Source organism: Leucoraja erinacea, chromosome 27 (assembly GCF_028641065.1).
Source record: "Leucoraja erinacea ecotype New England chromosome 27, Leri_hhj_1, whole genome shotgun sequence".
NCBI lineage: Eukaryota > Metazoa > Chordata > Chondrichthyes > Rajiformes > Rajidae > Leucoraja > Leucoraja erinaceus.
This window is the reverse complement of record NC_073403.1, coordinates 1,292,976-1,311,391: the sequence shown is the minus strand read 5'-3', so window position 1 is coordinate 1,311,391 and position 18,416 is coordinate 1,292,976. Positions and strand designations below refer to the sequence as shown.

At 41.3% G+C, this 18,416-nt stretch overlaps 1 protein-coding gene across 3 annotated transcripts in view; it reads right to left on the bottom strand.

The window, feature by feature from the left end:
- LOC129710080 (F-box/LRR-repeat protein 20) overlaps positions 1-18,416 on the bottom strand; it is a 105,338-nt gene that overhangs the window by 44,011 nt on the left and 42,911 nt on the right. The gene's annotated exons all lie outside the window — the stretch shown is intronic.

Below are 18,416 nucleotides of genomic sequence, written 5' to 3'. Positions count from 1 at the left end.
GGCAGTGTGCAGTAAAACCATCTATCTATCTATCTATCTATCTATCTATCTATCTTTTTATATATTAAAACTGTGTGCCTGCCGCCGTCCGGCATCTGGCGTCCGGCTGCCGGCCGACTTTCTTCCTTTGATTTCTTGCTACTCCGAAACCACACGCAGAATCGCCGAGATCTTTTCCATTTCGGTAGAGATTTCACTTTTCTTTCAAAGTATCCACTCCTGATTACATTTCGTCGTGTTTATGTACACATTGTTAATCAAATCCTTACACCCCACCCCACAAATTTCAAAAGAAAACTGCTTCTCACCCATAGAAGCAGCCCCAGCCCCTGGTGATGTCGTGTGATGTCACAATGCCCAATGCTCAAAGACATTGTTGCCATAGAGGGAGTACAGAGAAGGTTCACCAGACTGATTCCTGGGATGTCAGGACTTTCATATGAAGAAAGACTGGATAGACTCGGCTTGTACTCGCTAGATTTTAGAAGATTTGAGGGCGGATCTTATAGGAGTTGGACAGGCTAGATGCAGGAAGATTGTTCCAGATGTTGGGGAAATCCTGAACAAGGGGTCCACAGTTTAAAGATAAGGGGGAAATCCTTTAGGACAGAGATGAGAAAAACATTTTTCACACAGAGATTGGTGAATCTGTGGAATTCTCTGCCACAGAAGGTAGTTGAGGCCAGTTCATTGGCTATATTTAAGAGGGAGTGGCCTCTTGTGGCTAAAGGGATCAGGGGGTATGGAGAGAAGGCAGGTGCAGGATACCGAGTTGGATGATCAGCCATGATCATATTGAATGGAGGTGCAGGCTCGAAGGGACAAATGGCCTACTCCTGCACTTAATTTCTATGTTTCTATGTTTTTCCCCCTCCTCACCCCTCTCCCTTTCCCACCCATCCCTCTCTCCACCACCCCCTTCCCTCTCTCCACCACCCCCCTTCCCTCTCTCCACCCTTCCTTCTACCACTGTCCCTCTTCCATCACTCCCCCCTACCCCTCTCCTCCTCCCCTCCCACCTCTCCACCTAGCCACTCTTCCCTCCCCACTCTCTTTCCCCCCTCTCCCCCCCCCCCCCTCTCCCCCTCCTTCCCTCCACCCCCCTCTCTCACCCCCTACCCCGCTCTCCTTTCCCTCCCAAATCTATCCCGTTTCCTCCTCCTCCTCTCCCGTCCCTCCCCTCCCCCCCTGTGAGTTTGGGGGGTGGTTAATGTGAGTGTGATGCCGCAGCCCCCCCCCGCAAACGCCGTTGGGGAAACAGACCCAACAGGTCTGCACTTGGTCTAGTATGAAAATAAATGTTTCATTATTGGTGCAACAATTTCAGATCACCTGGCGGATCAGACAATAAATAAGATCAATATGTTTGAGAAAGATTAACATCTGGTCATATTCCAGATCACTGTAGTGTTTCAGACTCTTACATTATAATGCATGTGGTACTGCCTTAATTAACATGCAGTGTTGACCCACCCATTACATGGAATTAAACATAACATACAAAACAGAAATAGGCCATTTTCTGCAGTGTATGAGAAAATACATAAATATTTGAAAATACAATGTAATTCCTACTTCCAGATTAGCAGTTCAAGAAGAACCTAGGAATTGCAAATGCTGGTTTACAAAAATAAAGGCACAAAGTGTTGGAGTAACTCAGTGGTTCAGGCAGCATCTCTGGAGAAAAACACATTTTGGGGCGGTACTCTTCTTCAGAGCTGAAGGACCTTAAGTCTGAAGAAGGGTTTCGACCCAAAACATCACCCATTCCTTCTTTCCAGAGATACTGCCTGTCCTGTTGAGTTACTCCAGAATTTTGTGTTTATCTTCCCTGAAACTAACTGGCCCCACTAGAAACATTGTTGTTCTACAAAGTAACATCCTGAAAAAAATGAATTAAAAGGTATTGGAGTATTAATAGAATACTATTAATAAAATAACATCTGTTATTCTGTTATCTGAGAGTCTGTAAAATCAATAGTCCAGCTGTCGTGAGTGTACAGAATAATGGTGTGTCACTGTACATAGAGCAAGCTTAAGTGCCAAAGCAGACAGAATGAAAAGTTAACATTCATGCACTCGAGAACATATGATGTTTATCTTAATAACCAACTGCTCAACATGCTAACACTGGAAATGTTAAGACAGTGAAAGGCTGCAGATCTAGAGATTAACAAACTTTCACATAGATTTGAAACAATGAAATTAATGGAAAGAAAATGAAAACAGCCACGCTATGTTGGATAAGCTGAATTTTGTGCATACTGTGGGAAATTGGAGATTATGTACTGGAGTAAGAACACAAAAGAGAATCAGCTTGCCCGAAGTGCAGCTTCCAGGAGGAGCCCTTGTACACGGAACACAAAGTAAGTAAGCAGAGCATGGAAACAGGCCCTTTTGGGCCACCTGATCCATGCCGACCTTCCATCACCCGTTCACTCATTCTGTGCTATCCCACTTTCGCATCCATTCCCAACATACATGGGGCAAGATTTACTTTCACAGCGGCCAATTAAACTATAAACCCACGTCTTTGGAATGAGGGAGGAAACCGGAGCACCTGTTAGAACCCCACACAAACAGCCAGCACCCGAAGTCAGGATCGATCCTGGGTCTCTGGCACTGCGAGGCAGCGTTTCTACCAGTTGCTCTGTCCTAAAGCCATTACTTCAGCGCAGCGGCACAGTGTACAATCCTTGGCTTTCCAGTTGCAAGAACTGCATTTAACAGCGAGAAAGTCTTGGGATCCATCCCAGATTTGTGCACAATCAACTGTGCCATTTATAAAATTCATAAATATATTAACAAAATTAATGGAATTCAATGTAATAATTTTACTTGATTGACCGTGTGCAGTCACGCAGTTCTGACTTCCCAAGTCTGTTTGAAACAAAACAAATCTTTTGTTTAAATAAGATGTTTACTTCACAAATGTGGGCTCGAAATAGTGGCAGAAAGATGGAAGAGAACACGTTATTGTGCTCATCCCATCACTAAATGAGAAACCTGTGTTTAAACCCCCTGAAAGCTTTATTTGAATCAAATAATTAAACAATTTCTAGAGCACAATTGCCATAGAAAGAAGGCTGACAGAAAATGAAGATACTAACTTCCTCTAAAGTAAATTACATGCAAAATAAATGTTCACATCTTTACTGATTTTATGAAATTAGTCGGAAAGACTCAAATCTCATGCCATTAACAATGTGCCATGATTCCTTGAATCTACACTACCATTCAATAAAATCACATTCTCAATCATCAGCCCACTTTATTACCCCGATTCCTCTAGCTGGATTTCACTGCTGTCTTTAAGTCTAACTGATCTCGGCTTCAAACTACTCAAGAATTCACAGTGAATTCCAAAAGTTCACACTGAATAAAGAAAAGTAGACAAAAATGCTGGAGAAATTCAGCGGGTGAGGCAGCATCTATGGAGCGAAGGAATACGTGACGTTTCCGGTCGAGACCCTTCTTCAGACTCTGAATAAAGAAATGTTAGTTACATCAAAACCCACAGAATTTATAATAATTCCCTATCCAAAGACTATGCCCCCAGAGTACTAGGATTCTGCAGACAAAGGAAAGGCCATGGATGTGAAAATTATGATGTAGAATCTTGTCTTTGTGCAGGGAAATCAAGAAGCAAATAGATCCCCGACTTATAAGTAGCATTCTTTCAGCACGCTCTGTCAAGGCCCAGTAGGGATGGAAGCCGGTAACATGCAGGGAAGCTATCAGAACGCATAAAAGCAAATGTCCCACATTTATGTTGGAGATACAAGGTTCAGGAACATCATGCAAGTTGCAGTACCCACACAGCACAATGCAGCTTCGTGTGTCTGCAAAATAAGCTTTTAACGAGTACAGTCATCTATTTTCACCATGATCAGCCATGTATCTATGTTGAAAAAATCTAGTTTGAGGCTGCAGATGATAAAAAAAATATATTAATGCAAATCATTAAGCTTAATCCTCCAATTGAAAAAGTCAGTCCTGGATTTATAATAGGATGACCAATTTCACAGATCACATCACATCTCTAGCTCACCAACAGCTCAAAATCCATCCTACAAACTTCAGTAAAATCAGGTCCGGTTGTGCCATCATTGGTTTGGTTGAGGTTTGTAGTTTGGAAAGTACCGCCTTTCCTCAGCTACCAAATTAGCAGATAAAACATAGACTGGAACACTTTTGTTTGACAACGTATGATGTTCATGTTAATTATGGAAAACCAGCGGTAGGGTAGCAAGTAGAAACAAGGAATTGCAGATGCTGATTTACAAGAGGACACAAAGTGCTGCAGTAATTCAGCGGGCCAGGTAGCATCTCTAGATAGCATGGATAGGCAATATCTCAGTTGGGGACCCTTCTTCAGACTGAAATTCAGTATGGGATGGGCTGAGGCATTAAAATAATTAGCAACCTGGAGATCCAGCTGGCCTTGGCAGACCATGCGCAAGTCGCTGACTTGGCGCTGACTTCAACATCGCAGAGTCCTGGGACCCTTTGCCGAGGGCCGCCAGCGTTGAATCTGTGACTTCGGGACTCCGGTAGGAAATGGCAGATTCGGGTTCGGATGTCTAAGCCGTTGAGGTGGTTCTCCTGTTCCGGCGTCGGAGTTCCATCATCCCGGCGAGAGGGCCTGAACATCAGGCCGCCCATGTCGGCAACTGCGAGGGGTTCAGGAGCCCCCCAACCACAGGTGAACAACGGAGGAGGATGACTGAATTTTAGAGCCCTCCCTCAGTGGGAAATTTTGATTCCGCTGTGTGGGGATGTCTGTGTTAAAGTCTATCGTGTTCTGTGCTCTTTATTATTCATATGGCTGTATGGTGACAACACATTTCACTGTACCAATTGGACCATGTGACAAATAAACGCATCTTGTTTGTCCAGGAGCCCACATTGGGGTCACCAGATGCAGTAGATGAGGTTAGACGAGGTGCACATGAATGTCTGTCTCACCAAGGAGGACCACAGGGGTCCCTAGATGGAAGCAAAAGAGGGACAAGTATAGGGACAGGTGTTAAACCTCCTGAAGTTGCAGACAAAAGTAAGGTGACATAAGGGTTAAAGTTATCAGAGCGGTGTAAATGGACGTAAACTATATGCATTCTCAAATTCCAAGAAAGCTGGGAAATTCAAAATCCACAAATTAAATAAATACAAAATACAAAGCTAGTATCAGTAATAATGACCAATAATTTATTTGTTCAGGAAAACCAATTTATTTCACTCATTTCCAAAAGGAAATTTGCCACCCTCGTCAGCTAATTGCAACACTCAATGTTCACATGGCAGCAGCAAGGCACCTTTCAGTAAATAATTAGAACCTTCTGAATGTTAAATGGCATCGACATCCTGTCAACAAATAAAAACACGTTCTCTTTCCCTCAGAAAGATTGCCAAGAAATGAAAAAGGAAGCAGACATGGCAACATCACTCGAATTTATGGTCTTATCAAGATAACAAACAAAGCAAATGCACAACTTGAAAATGATTTGTAGGTGATATATGGTTAAACTACAAACTGTTTCCTTTTCTGCAATTACTTTAAGCAGAGTCCACAAGGGAGGAATGAAACCAAGTATAGTATTTATAAATTCTGTTGCTGTCACTATGGGAACAAGCATCCAGCATGGAAGCCCAGTATGTATTCTCACACAATGGGAAGATCTAGTGCGAGGGACATTTCCACCAATCTAATCACTTGCGTCCTGGAAATAATTCACTCACGTGTAATAATTGTGCAAAATTAAAATGATTTACCAGTTCATAAATGATAGGAACAGAACTATCATGTCTACTCTGCCATTCAATCATAGCTGATCTACCCTTCCCTCTTAACCCCATTCTCCTGGCTTCTCCTCATAACCCCCGACACCTGTACTGATTAAGAATCTATCTATCTCTGCCTTAAAAATATCAATTGATGGCCTCCACAGCAGAATAATGAGAATAATGAAACTAGATGGATCATAAAAAAAATTACTGAAGTAACTGCTGCTGGCCATAGGTATATTCAGCACAATTATTAACCACACACACTCAATTAACCTCCGTGGTTGCAGTGCTGAAGACTAACAATTTAATACCAGAACTCAAGTTTCATCTAACTAGGAACTACTTGATGCTTCACTACTCAATGACAACCCAAATCGGAGGTTAAAGATATCTTTGAATACCTCTACCATCTGATCCGTACAGTTTCAGCGGACGCAGTCGGGGACTCCATCCGGACTAGTTGCTTTCTGTGAATGTACTCAAATGCAGGCTGATCTTGCGTCTACAATATTAACAGTTTGTACAGGCACAACTGAGACTGGCAGGGTGTGTGGCTTTCCTCCACCGACCTTTTGTTCAAAGGCAGAACAAGCTTGAGGGGCAATTAACTTGCTCCAAACTATTATTTCTTATGTTCTTAAGGTCTCGATCTTAAGATTTGGCATAATTATTAGTTTTCACTGGTTAAAGCATACGTTAAAATGTGGGTAAAACTTCGTAAACTGACACACATCTTGAATTAATAGTAAACAAGTGCCATCCTTTTCCATCAGAGAATTCGACAAACAATTGATTCTTTATGTGCAATCTGGATAAATTAAACAATTTTACTTCGGAGTCACGTGAGTGATTCCGTGAAGATCCCAGCCCAGTGCGCAGGTGCGGCATTATCGCACAGCTGTGCAAACTGCGGCCAGCGGGAGTCGGGCGCTCCCGCAAACCAAGGACGTGAGGTAAGTACTTACCTTTATCGGGCCTTGTGGTTTTTTGCTCCAGGGGGAGCAAAGCAGCAGAGGAAGCGGCCCCCGTTCGACTCCAGCGAAGGAGCCGACAGTGGAGGGGGAAAGGCGCTAACGGGACCGCACACGCTGCGGACCGCTGCAGGGAGCTGCGCTATGCCGGTCCGCTGAACAGCTGTTTGGTAACAGCAGCAGACCGGTGGGAAGTTTAAAAACCCGACCGGCAGCCCTGCAGACTCCTGACAAGGAGAATCGCCGCCCGGGAACCGCTACAATTAAACATTCAAACAAGAGGACATGACTTCAGAATTAAGGGACAGAAGTTTAGGGGTAATATGAGGGGGAACTTCTTTACTCAGAGAGTGGTAGCGGTGTGGAATGAGCTTCCAGTGGAAGTGGTGGAGGCAGGTTCATTGGTATCATTTAAAAATAAATTGGATAGGCATATGGATGAGAAGGGAATGGAGGGTTATGGTATGAGTGCAGGCAGGTGGGACTAAGGGGAAAAAAAATTTGTTCGGCACGGACTTATAGGGCCGAGATGGCCTGTTTCCGTGCTGTAATTGTTGTATGGTTATATGGTTAATATAAAAGTTAGTCTAATCCACAAAGGTGGGTTACATTTGCAACACTGAAGAAATTTAATGTAAATTTAGCAAGCCACACTAACTGCAAACAAAACATAAAAGAGTCTGAAGAAGGGTCTCGACCCGAAACATCACCATTCCTATCCAGTGATGCTGCCTATCCCGCTGAGTTATTCCAGCATTTTGTGTCTATCTTCGGTTTAAACCAGCAACTGCAGTTACTTCCTGCAACATAACAGTAGTCCATCCAGATATGCAGATCCTGCATTGAATAGTTTATTATTATTGTTGTTGAAAAAATACAATTGTGCTCCCATTCTCTCCGCAATGTTCTCCTGGGCACATTGGAGAAAGGGTGGTCTGCTGTACTCTTCAGTCGTCAGTGCTCCCCGTCCCCACCACATGAAGCTGATACAGCATGTCTCAGTCAACAGCACTGACAAATGCAACCAAGTAGTGTTGCCTCCACTACAGTCTTGCAGGATTCAGATTTCCCCAGCTGCCCTGCTCAGCAGGCTATGTCAATTCAGTACCAAGGAGGAAAACAACTTAGCTTTCACAATTTAAAATGTCACAAATTAAGTGTCCCAAGTGCTTTGCGTCAAATGAAATAATCACCTTGGTGATTTAGGAAATGTGGCAATCAATTCATTACAGGAACCTCCCGCAAGTGGCTGTTTTGATGGTGCTAATTTGGGGATAAATATTGGCGAGCACCCCAGGGAGCAGGCTCATGAATTCTTCCGCTAATAGTGTTTTGTAATATCCATCCTCGGAGGCAGGCAGACCTGCACTTTGATGAGTCAATCACAAGAAATGCATGCAGCATTGTGATGCTAAATCCTACATACACACAGCAGCAAAAGCTACATCAGCATATAGAAACCATGCTCATGAATAAAGTAGGCATTTAATTTTGGAGCACCAACCATTTAAAGATATTTCTGTCAGCTGGCAGTCCTCTCTTTGCATCCAAGTTCAAGTCCACATATACATCTTGGCTGATATTGCAGTGCAGTCCAAAGGGTGGCAATTCTATTTTTTTTAGATGAAATATTAAACCTGGTCTTCTCTCCTCCTCAAGTAAGTATGTAGGGTACTACTGCAGGACCCCAAGCAATATTCTTCCCCTCAGCCAACATTAGTAAAGGTTAGATTTACTCGTGTACAGAAGCAAAGCAAGGTGTAAGACTCCAGCCAACATAGTCACCCTATCCTAAAAAAGGTTTCTTCTCACATGATGGAAAACCCAACAACACAAAACTGAAACAAATAACACTTCACCACCAAATAAAATTGTCCTAATCAGGCATCTAGAAAAAGAGACCATAGAAATTAAGGAATCAGTCATTCACGACTGAATTTATTTTTTCCTGTTTACCTTTTATATTCTCTAGTCAGCAGCTCTATGGAGATTAGCCTAGGGCTGGTGCACACGAGGAAATGTCCTACTCCTCTTTTTGGAGTAAATGTTGGAGTAATTCAGCGGGTTCGTCAGCATCTCTGGAGAGAAGGAATGGATTGCTTTTTGGGTCGAGACCCTTCTTCAGATACTTGTTCTTCAATCATTTAAAAGCCTCAATGTGCTTTGTAAAATATTTATATCTTCAGAATTAGCATAAGCAAACACAATATGATCAATTCACCTGCAGATGAGATGCAGCTGTACACATGCATCACTGAAGTAATGAGGCGAGTCAGCAAGTCAGAGAAAACTGCAAAATCTATTTTAGAAGGACATAATTGAACAATTATGCCAAATTTACACTGACCATTGAAAAACTGATTCTTAAAAAGTGAGCTAGGATATTACAGAATTGATAAAGATATGGGGAAAAGGGAGAAAAAAAGTGATGTTACTAGAAATGCAGTGAAATCCATTGAGAAGGGATGTCCATTTTCTGAAAGAATTAAGCCGTCTTGATCTGAAAGCATTCTCAGGAATTTTGACAAGTTTATCTTAATTACATCTTAGAAGTGTGAAGGAATTCTCTCCACTTTCCTGTTTGAGTGTAGGTCCAACAACACACAAGTACATTAACTGAGCTGAGAAGTAGTAGTTTGCCTGCTTGGCATCCATCTAATACCCTCAGTACAGTCACACCACAACTGGCACATGGCAGCTGCTGTGCACACCGTTTGTGCAGAAATTTGTAGCAATAACTTGTGCTACCTCAAAAGATCTCTACCAAGTGGAAAGACAGCAGGCAACCGAGAACTCAACTATCTGCAGAGTCTTCTTCAACGACTATGTAATCACTTCACACTGAAAGTCTAAAAATCAATTGTGCGATACTTTCACAAAATAATATTTCAAGGCTCATCACCATCTTTTGAAGGGCTACAAATGCTCGCCTTGCCACCAAAAATCACATTCTATGAAAAGATTGAATGTAAGATCAACTCTCACCTGTAGGAATGCTAAAATATAATCCATTGATGGTTGAAAAATAGTTCAAAAGGTAATGCAGAAGAAACTCTTTCTGAAAACAGCAAGAATGTGGAGTGCAGATATACAGGGTGCACTCGTGGGGAAAAAGTACTGATTAATGGGGGTAAGATGTAATGCTGAGGCTGTAAAAAGCACTGGGCAGGCTGCATTTGGAGTACTGTGAGCAAATTTGGGCCCCATATACGAGGAAGGTTGTGCTGACTCTGGAGAGTGTCCAGAGGAGGTTTACAAGAATGATTCCAGGAATGGGTGGGTTAGTATATGATGAGCGTTTGACCGCAATAGAGCTCCACTCGTTGGAGTTCAGAAGGTTGAGGGGAGGGCCTCATTGAAACTTACAGAATAATGAAATGCATGTGGAAAGAATGTTGCCACTGGTGGGAGAGTCTAGGACCAGAGGTCAGAGCCTCAGAAGTAAAGGGCTCTCTTTTGGGAAGGAGGTGAAGAGGAACTTCTTTAGTCAGAGGGTAGTTAATCTGTGGAACTCATTGCCACAGAGGGCTGTGGAGGCCAAGTCAGTGAACATATTTAAGGCAGAGATAGACAAATTCTTGATTAGAATGGATGTCCAGGGTTATGGGGAAAAGGCAGGAAAATGGGATTACCTGGCAGATTGAATGGCGGAGTAGACTCGATGGACCAAATGGCCTAATTCTACTCCCATAACTCGAGAACGTATGAGAATGGGGAAATATGGGACGATTGGAAAAAAAAGGGGAGTTTTTTTAAAATACATGAACATTTCTAAAATCGCACAAACATTTTAACATTCCAGCGATGATCTTTCAAGGTTAAATGCCATTGCACAACCATAAACAATCTTCTATTCCCAGAGACTCAAAAGCAATGCTGAAGAATTACCAACATTATTCCCAATGGGGATGAATCAGTAATTTGGCACTCCAAATATTAGACTGAGAAACGCTCATTTAATCCACATCTGAAATGTATTCCACAGACTCAATCGAATATTTAATCTCCTGAGAACTCCCACAAAGTGGGCTCTTGCTTTGTTATTCCCAATCACCTCCATGTCTTTCAATGACTTGACATACAACTACTCAAAGAACCATCACATTCCAATTAAAATCAAATCAGCCTCCGATAAAGTTTTTAAATCCTACTTTGAAAGATGGACGTCCATTAGTCTGAAGAAGGGCTTCAAACAAAAATTTACTGTCCATTTCCCCCCCCCACACAAGCCGCCTGGCCTAAGTTCATAAGTGATAGGAGCAGAATTAGGCCATTCGGCTCACCAGGTCCACACCGCCATTCAATCATGGCTGATCTATCTTTCCCTCTCAACTCCATTCTCTTGTCTTCTCCCCATAAGAGAGAGTTAGGTAGAGCTCTAGGGGCTAGAGGAATCGAGGGATATGGGGAGAAGGCAGGCACGGGTTATTGATTGGGGACGATCAGCTATGATCACAATGAATGGCTATGCTGGCTCGAAGGGCCTAAGGGCCTAATGGCCTCGTCCTGCACCTATTTTCTATGTTTCTAAACCCCGACACACGCACTAATCAAGAATCTATCAATCTGCAGAGCCCTTACATCACTGTGGCCTTTGTCCAATTTTCCACAAATTTCACAAGAAAATCCATCGAATTCCTCCAATTTTTTCACACTCAATCCATGGAACTCTGCACACTCACAAAATTCATTTCACTTAGCATTTTAAAAACTTATAAATCACCTTGCAATCTGTCCTCCCGGTTAAGACTGTGGTGCAGTACATTCTAATTGTCCACCTTCTTGAAATTCTGCAGTCTACATGGCGAAGATACTTCCACTGTGATTAGTGGTATACTGCAGAGATCTGTGCTGGGAACATTGCTATTTGCCATATATTACCTCCTACATCGACATCTAAAATGTTCTGATTAAATTTGCAGAAAGCATGAAAGTTAGCGATTGTTATGGATAGCGAGGATCGTTGTCCAAAACTGCAGCAGGATATAGATCAGATGGAAAGTTGGATAGAAGGTTGGCAGATGGAATCTCACCAGGATGTTGCCCACAATGCAGGATTTTGGGAAAATATTGGAGAGGCTGGGAATGGAATCTCTGGAGCAAAGAATGAGAGGTGGCCTGACAAAAGTATACAAAATTATGAGAGTCACAGGTATGGTAGACCTTTTTTCTCTCTCCGATGGAAAGAATATCAAAAAGGAGGGTATCAGTTTAAATTGCGTAATTAAAGTAGCTCTGAGGGGGGTTAAACACAGAGAGGTAGATTTTTGTAACACATTGCCAGAAGTGGTTGAGGAATCAGATACAATTACTGTGTAAGAGGCATTTAAATAAACAGTCATAGAAAAATAAAGTCCTAATGTGGGAAAATGGAATTAGTATCGATCAACAAAGGGATTGGCACAGACAAGGTATGCGAAAGAGCTAATTTCTCAGCAATACATTTTATGATATAGCAAATTCTTCCATGATTTTCAACCCCAAAATCACACTCAAATCTCCTTCAGCAGATTTTCATTTATTTCTTATTTAATTCTGTATACTTCAGTGACACTGGATATTTCAAATTTTCACACAGATTTGTGCGCTATGAATAGCCACAAGGAAAACAAAACTTGCATTCATCATATTATCCCGACTGTCATAATGTCCCATTTATCGTGCTCATCATTTTCAAGATCAGCCATTGTGACCAGAGGTGCAACCGTGACAGATAATTTGCATGCAGGAGTATATATTCCAAATACAAAACGGTATCACTGAATACTGAACCGTGCAGCTCTGGGAAAGAATGAAGATCAAAACATCACGAGATCTTCTTACAAAATGTCCAGTCAACTTCAATAACCATCCGACCCACTATGTTTAAAAAAAAACTATTCAAAATCTATTCAAAGAACAATATTTCCTATAATGTAATATTCCCTCGGGAATTCAATTGATTATAGGTCACCACCCTGAAATATTAACTATTCCTTTCAGCAGAGATATTCCTTGATCAATAGAGTTCTTCCAGCATTCAGCTTCATCTTAGATTATATAAACTTGAGCGAGTTGAAATAAGTAGGTGAAGGGGCAGGGTTATTTAAAACTAGATTAAACAGGCAATTGCGCATAATTCTTCTTAACATACGAGTTGTCAAAAACAATTCAACTTCAGCTTCAAAAATCCTGCAAATGTCAATAAACAATCCCTAGGTTTTTTCCATTTTAATGGCTGAACAGTCCTGACAGCATGTAGAATACACAGCTAAGCAATGTCATGATCAATTAATCAGCTCAAAGCTGTCGTTCTGACACAGCTAGCTGCAAATGATAATGGACCATTAAATATGTAACAAGAGGGACAGCTCTACGAACATCTCAGCCTCAATGAAGGCTGAAGCCATTATGCGAGTGCTAAAGGCTGAAGCATTTGCAACCATGTTTAGTCAGAGGTGTTGAATAGGCGTTCCGTCTTTGCTTTCTCTGCACATTCTCATCATTGAGTCCGTTTTCAGACTATTCAATTCATTCCATGATACTATCATCCAACATTGGTTATTGCAAAGCAAATGTGCCAATACACAAGGGTTCAGATTCAAAATATCTCTGCATGTTCTCCAGAGCTGCTGTTTGACTCGTTAATTACTCCAACTCTAGCATTATAGACAAAAACAGTCTGCAGATGCTGGAATCAAAACAGAAGATTGGAAGAACTCTGCAGGTCATGCAATATCTGGGGAAGCAATATGTGCATGTTGCCGTTTCCTGTCCAGGTTCATCAGTCCTTCTAGCATTTGTTTTTTGCAGCACTGAAGAACTGCACTCCAGAACAAGCCCCTTCTCTAGCCACACTCGTCCAATGGCCGTAGGCCGTAGGATCGTCCAATGCTACTGTGGCCGTAGCATCTTTCAACAATGTGGAAAATGAGCCAGCGCTGTCCTGTTCACAAAAAAAGGAACTAATCTAATCTGGTCAATTACCACCCAATTCTTGTCAACAGATAGAAGAGATAAATGATAATCTGCTCACCAGAGCCCAGTTTAGAATTAGCTAGGACCTCATCACAACCTTAAACCAAATTTGGACCAAATAACTAACTAGAACTCAAGGGCAGTTATTAGGGCAGCATTTGACCAGGTTTGGCACCAAGGACCTCTGATAAATATAGATCGCCTCCCTAATTACACTGAACACACCTACCTTTGATGAAGCCGAATTTTAGTAAAAAATATAAGAAGATATTAAATTGGCTTCTGGGCTAGCTTACAGCTTATATTTAGTCTCAAATTAGGCTTGCCTCAGGTTGCGATGTGTGTGAGATAATAAATCCTATAACATTGTCTCCCAAGTGACAGGCAGAGGAGAAGCTATAGAGATAGCTGGTCAAATCTTTAAAGTGAGATGCCATAAACCAAATGACCAATGTTTATGGGGGAGGAGGTGATAGAGGAAGAGAGACATAGGTGGTCACATCTTTGAAGCAAGAGGCAATAAACCAGATGGCCATGTTTATTAGGGACCAGCAAAAAACCAAGTGGAAATTTAGCAAGCAAATGGATGTTTTTAGTATATCTTGTACCATGTTAAAAAAAAAAAAGGTTTGATGTGATGCATGTGGAGATCGCCCTACCTCTGACCATGACTAATGTCTGTGGAACTAAGGGGAACAAAAAACCCTATTTAAGGCAATGTAATTCATTAAGAAAAGGTGGCTGAGGACAGTCAAGTGTCTGTGTTGGTCACTTCACTGGAGTTCTCCCTCCCTTCCATCGGCCGATGTTAAGTAAAGTTTTGAACTGGTCTACCAAACAGTTTGTGTGGTGTCTGTTTATTAAGAAGCGAACCTGGTTTAGTAGTTAAAATAAGTAGCTTTTTCACCTTCATTAGAAAGAATCTAGCATTTCGGGAAAGTGACTCACCATCACTTTCATAAGGACAACTAAGAGTAAACAACAAATGCTGACCATGCTCTCACTGCCCATTCCTTGATAATAGAATACATGTAAAAATATATACAACACATGAAATGGACTAATCAGGTAGAATAGTTGAACTAAATAGAGGAGATGACGTCTAGTTGCTTATGCACTAAAAACTTTGACAAACCACTCTCCGTGGCTTCAGCAACCTGAGCTCGATCCTGAACTTGGGTGCTGTCCATGTTTATGCATTCTTCCTGTTGTCATGTTGATTTATTGCAATTTCCTCCAACATCCCAAAGACCTGCTGTTAAATTGAGAAGCTACTTAAACCCCCCCCGCCCAGGTAGGCAGCAAGAGAACGAGTGCGGAGTCGGTACCAATGTGGAGTGGAAGAGGTTACAGGGAAATAAGTGGGATAATAGAATAGATGGGAATACTTGGATACAAGATTAGACCTTCTCAATCATAAAGAAAAGTAAGTTTAGGTTAACTCCACCCACTCATCAATTTGTCCTGGAACATGGTTATTTGTCCTGGAACGCATTAACCAGCTTCCTTCATACAAACGTTCACAAACTTTCTTCCACAGACCAAATAAAAAACATGAAGGTAGACAAAAGTGCTGGAAAAACTCAGCTGGTGCAGCAGCATCTATGGAGCGAAGGAAATAGGCTTCACCCGCTGAGTTTCTCCAGCACTTTTGTCTACCTTCCATTTTCCAGCATCTGCAGTTCCTTCTTGAATAAAAACCATGAATGGCAGATGATCAGGAAGGAATCTATTGAAAATAGCACTTTATATTTGGAGAGTATATTGTGATGAACTTTCAGTCCACAAAGTTTATGGACAAGTCTCAATGGAATGTTTTTGAAAAATCATAGAATTCTCATTAGACTTTTCATGCCTCATGCCTGTGCATCTTATATTTTTTATCTGGAATAGACAAACATCAATTGAGTTAGCCACGAGTGTGCATTATGGAAGATAAGCCTTTGCCAATAGCTAATAGAGATCAGAGCTGTGAACTTGGGCGAATCATGAGTTTGCTCCACAATGACAGACGACTCCGCTTGCATCAACACTTATGGCCCAACTTATTTATAAATGGCATGTTTATGATCAAAGCTTTCATGCCAGCACAAGGTACATTCATTCCTAACTGCCTACAGCACAATAGCTCTTGATTACACAAAAATACTTCTTGATATATTTCCACTCACAGCTAAAAACAATGTTTGAGTATTTTAATTACCTGGTGCTTAATTCAATTGTGTTTCCTGCCCAAATTATTTTCGGTAACTGGCAATGCGAAGGACTAGGAATATTTTTAGAAGAAAATCGTATAAACAGATTGGATTGTGTTCCTTTAAATTCCCAGGTCTGGGCTTTCCCAAAACAAAAGCCATGATTTAAATAGACTCAAATCGCGATCAACACCAAGCAAATAAATATCCCTACAACTTCTTACTACATAATAATTAAAAGCAGAAAGGTGCCATTAAGTCACAGATGTTTTCCCACCAAGTCATTCCTTTGACTACTATTTGAACGTACCTAGGAGCTGTATTATGCCTACAGTGAGTCATATCAAAATTAAAGGTTAAATAATTGAAATCTGGTTGTGGTCAAGCCAGAGGAACAATCCCAATGTCCTTTGGCTAGCCCTAAATATATATATTTTTAAGCAAATAGAAATGGCAAATAGAACCTCAATATGGGCCAAAGAACAACAGCAAGAAAATTAAAGTGCTCAAGCATAAGCCAAAATAACATCAAATCCAAGAATGAATTTACAACATTAGCACCCAGACAATATCACTGAGGCTTAGGAGTGAAATAAACAAAGTATCAAAAATAATCTCGTAAATCTCAAATCAACACTTTGCACAAAATCTTTGTTAAAGAACCTCCAGTTCTTTTGAAGGCATATCATTTTTGCTAACATTACACAGAATTACAGAAAATTCTCTGAAATCAAGATATACATTTTTTAAAGACTGTGACACAGAATGTTACAAAAAGCAGAATAAAGTGCTGCTGGATTCCACTTCCAGAAACGGAACTTCAACCACAACTTAACTCGGTGTCAGATGTATTCAAGATTACCCAATCTCAAATAGATTTTGTCAATTTAGGCCCACAAATTTATCTGCATTTCAATGGTTAAAAGATTAAAACTGTTACAGATCCAGTCCCATATGCCCGAAAGCAAACAATTCCCTACCACCAATATTCTCATGTTTGGATGAACTTGTTCTTTCCCTTAACAACTTCTCTTTTGACTTCTCTCATTTCCTACAAATCAAAGGTGCAACCAGGGGAACCTGCATGAGCCCTAGCCATGCTCGTCTTTTCATTGGCTACATGGAGCAATCCCTGTTCCAAACCTCCACAAACTCTATGTTGCATTGATAATAGCATTGGTACTTCCTTCCCATATCCACATGGAATCATCAAGTTTACCACCTTCGCTGCTAACTCCCAACATCTCGCAAATTCACTTGGACCATTTCTGACACTTTTCTTTTTCTAGATCCATCTCAAAAAATAAACTATCTACCATTGTTTATGATAAAATGATTGATGGCGCCCTCTCCAGTATTTGCTTCATTCCTGAAGCTTCTGCTTTCACCCAATCTTCCTCCAAACAGAAGAGTTGCCTAGTCCTCACCTTTTACCCCACCAGCCTCTGCAGCCAGCATATCATCCTTGAGCATTTCTGCCAGCAGCAATGAGATCCCACCAACAGCCACGTCATCTCTTCCCCACCCCTTTCCATCTTCCACAGGGACCACTGCCTTCATACTCACTGGTCTGCTTATCTTCTCCCTCTTCCATCCTGGGAGCCAAACAGCCCTTCAATGAAAGAATCAAGTGCAGCTACTCCAGCCTTGTCTACTTCATTCTCCCAACTCCAACCCTGCCACACCGAACACCATATACCTGTCATCCTTCACTCCTCTTTCCACCACTCACCCATTGGACCCAGTCTCACCACTCACCTCTCCTCATTATCACTGGCTCTTCTCTCTCCATTCTTAGTCCTGATAAAGGGTTTCAACCCAAAACATTGGCACATTCCCACACATTTGCTATTCAAACCACTGAGTTTCTTCAGCAGATTGTTTGTTGCATTAGAAAGAAACTGTTCTTCAATCACTCAAAGTACAAAATCAATGTTAAGTGAATTACAACAAATTCCAATGCATAGGTTAAATGGAGCACCTTTGTCATAACAATTAGTAATCCCAGGTGACAGAAGCCACTTTGTACAAAGTCGCACAGATAAATGACCATGAAAGGAACTTTAATGTAGATGCTATTCTTGCATGGAATGGGCGTCGAAGTTCCAGACCCAACTCGACACTGAGATGGCCAAGCAATCTAATTGTACAAAATCTACACCACTCAGAATGCAGTAGTTCACAAAAAGCAAATTAACTGCAAACTACAAAGGGGTAGTTGAGATGTGTATTAAATTCGTACTTTGCCATCCTTTCCTATGTGGAGAAATCTAAATTAAAAAACAAAGTATCTCTACGTATTGTACCATTCTGGAAAAGATAGATCTGCTAAAAAATGATTTATGGCTGAAGTAATTAAAGATAAACTTTTAATATGGACCTGAGGGGCAACTTTTTCACACATTGGGTGGTGGGTATTTGGAACGAGCTGCCAGAGGAGCTAGTCGAGGCAGGAACTACAACAACATTTAAAAATATATTTGGACAGGTACATGGATAGGAAAGG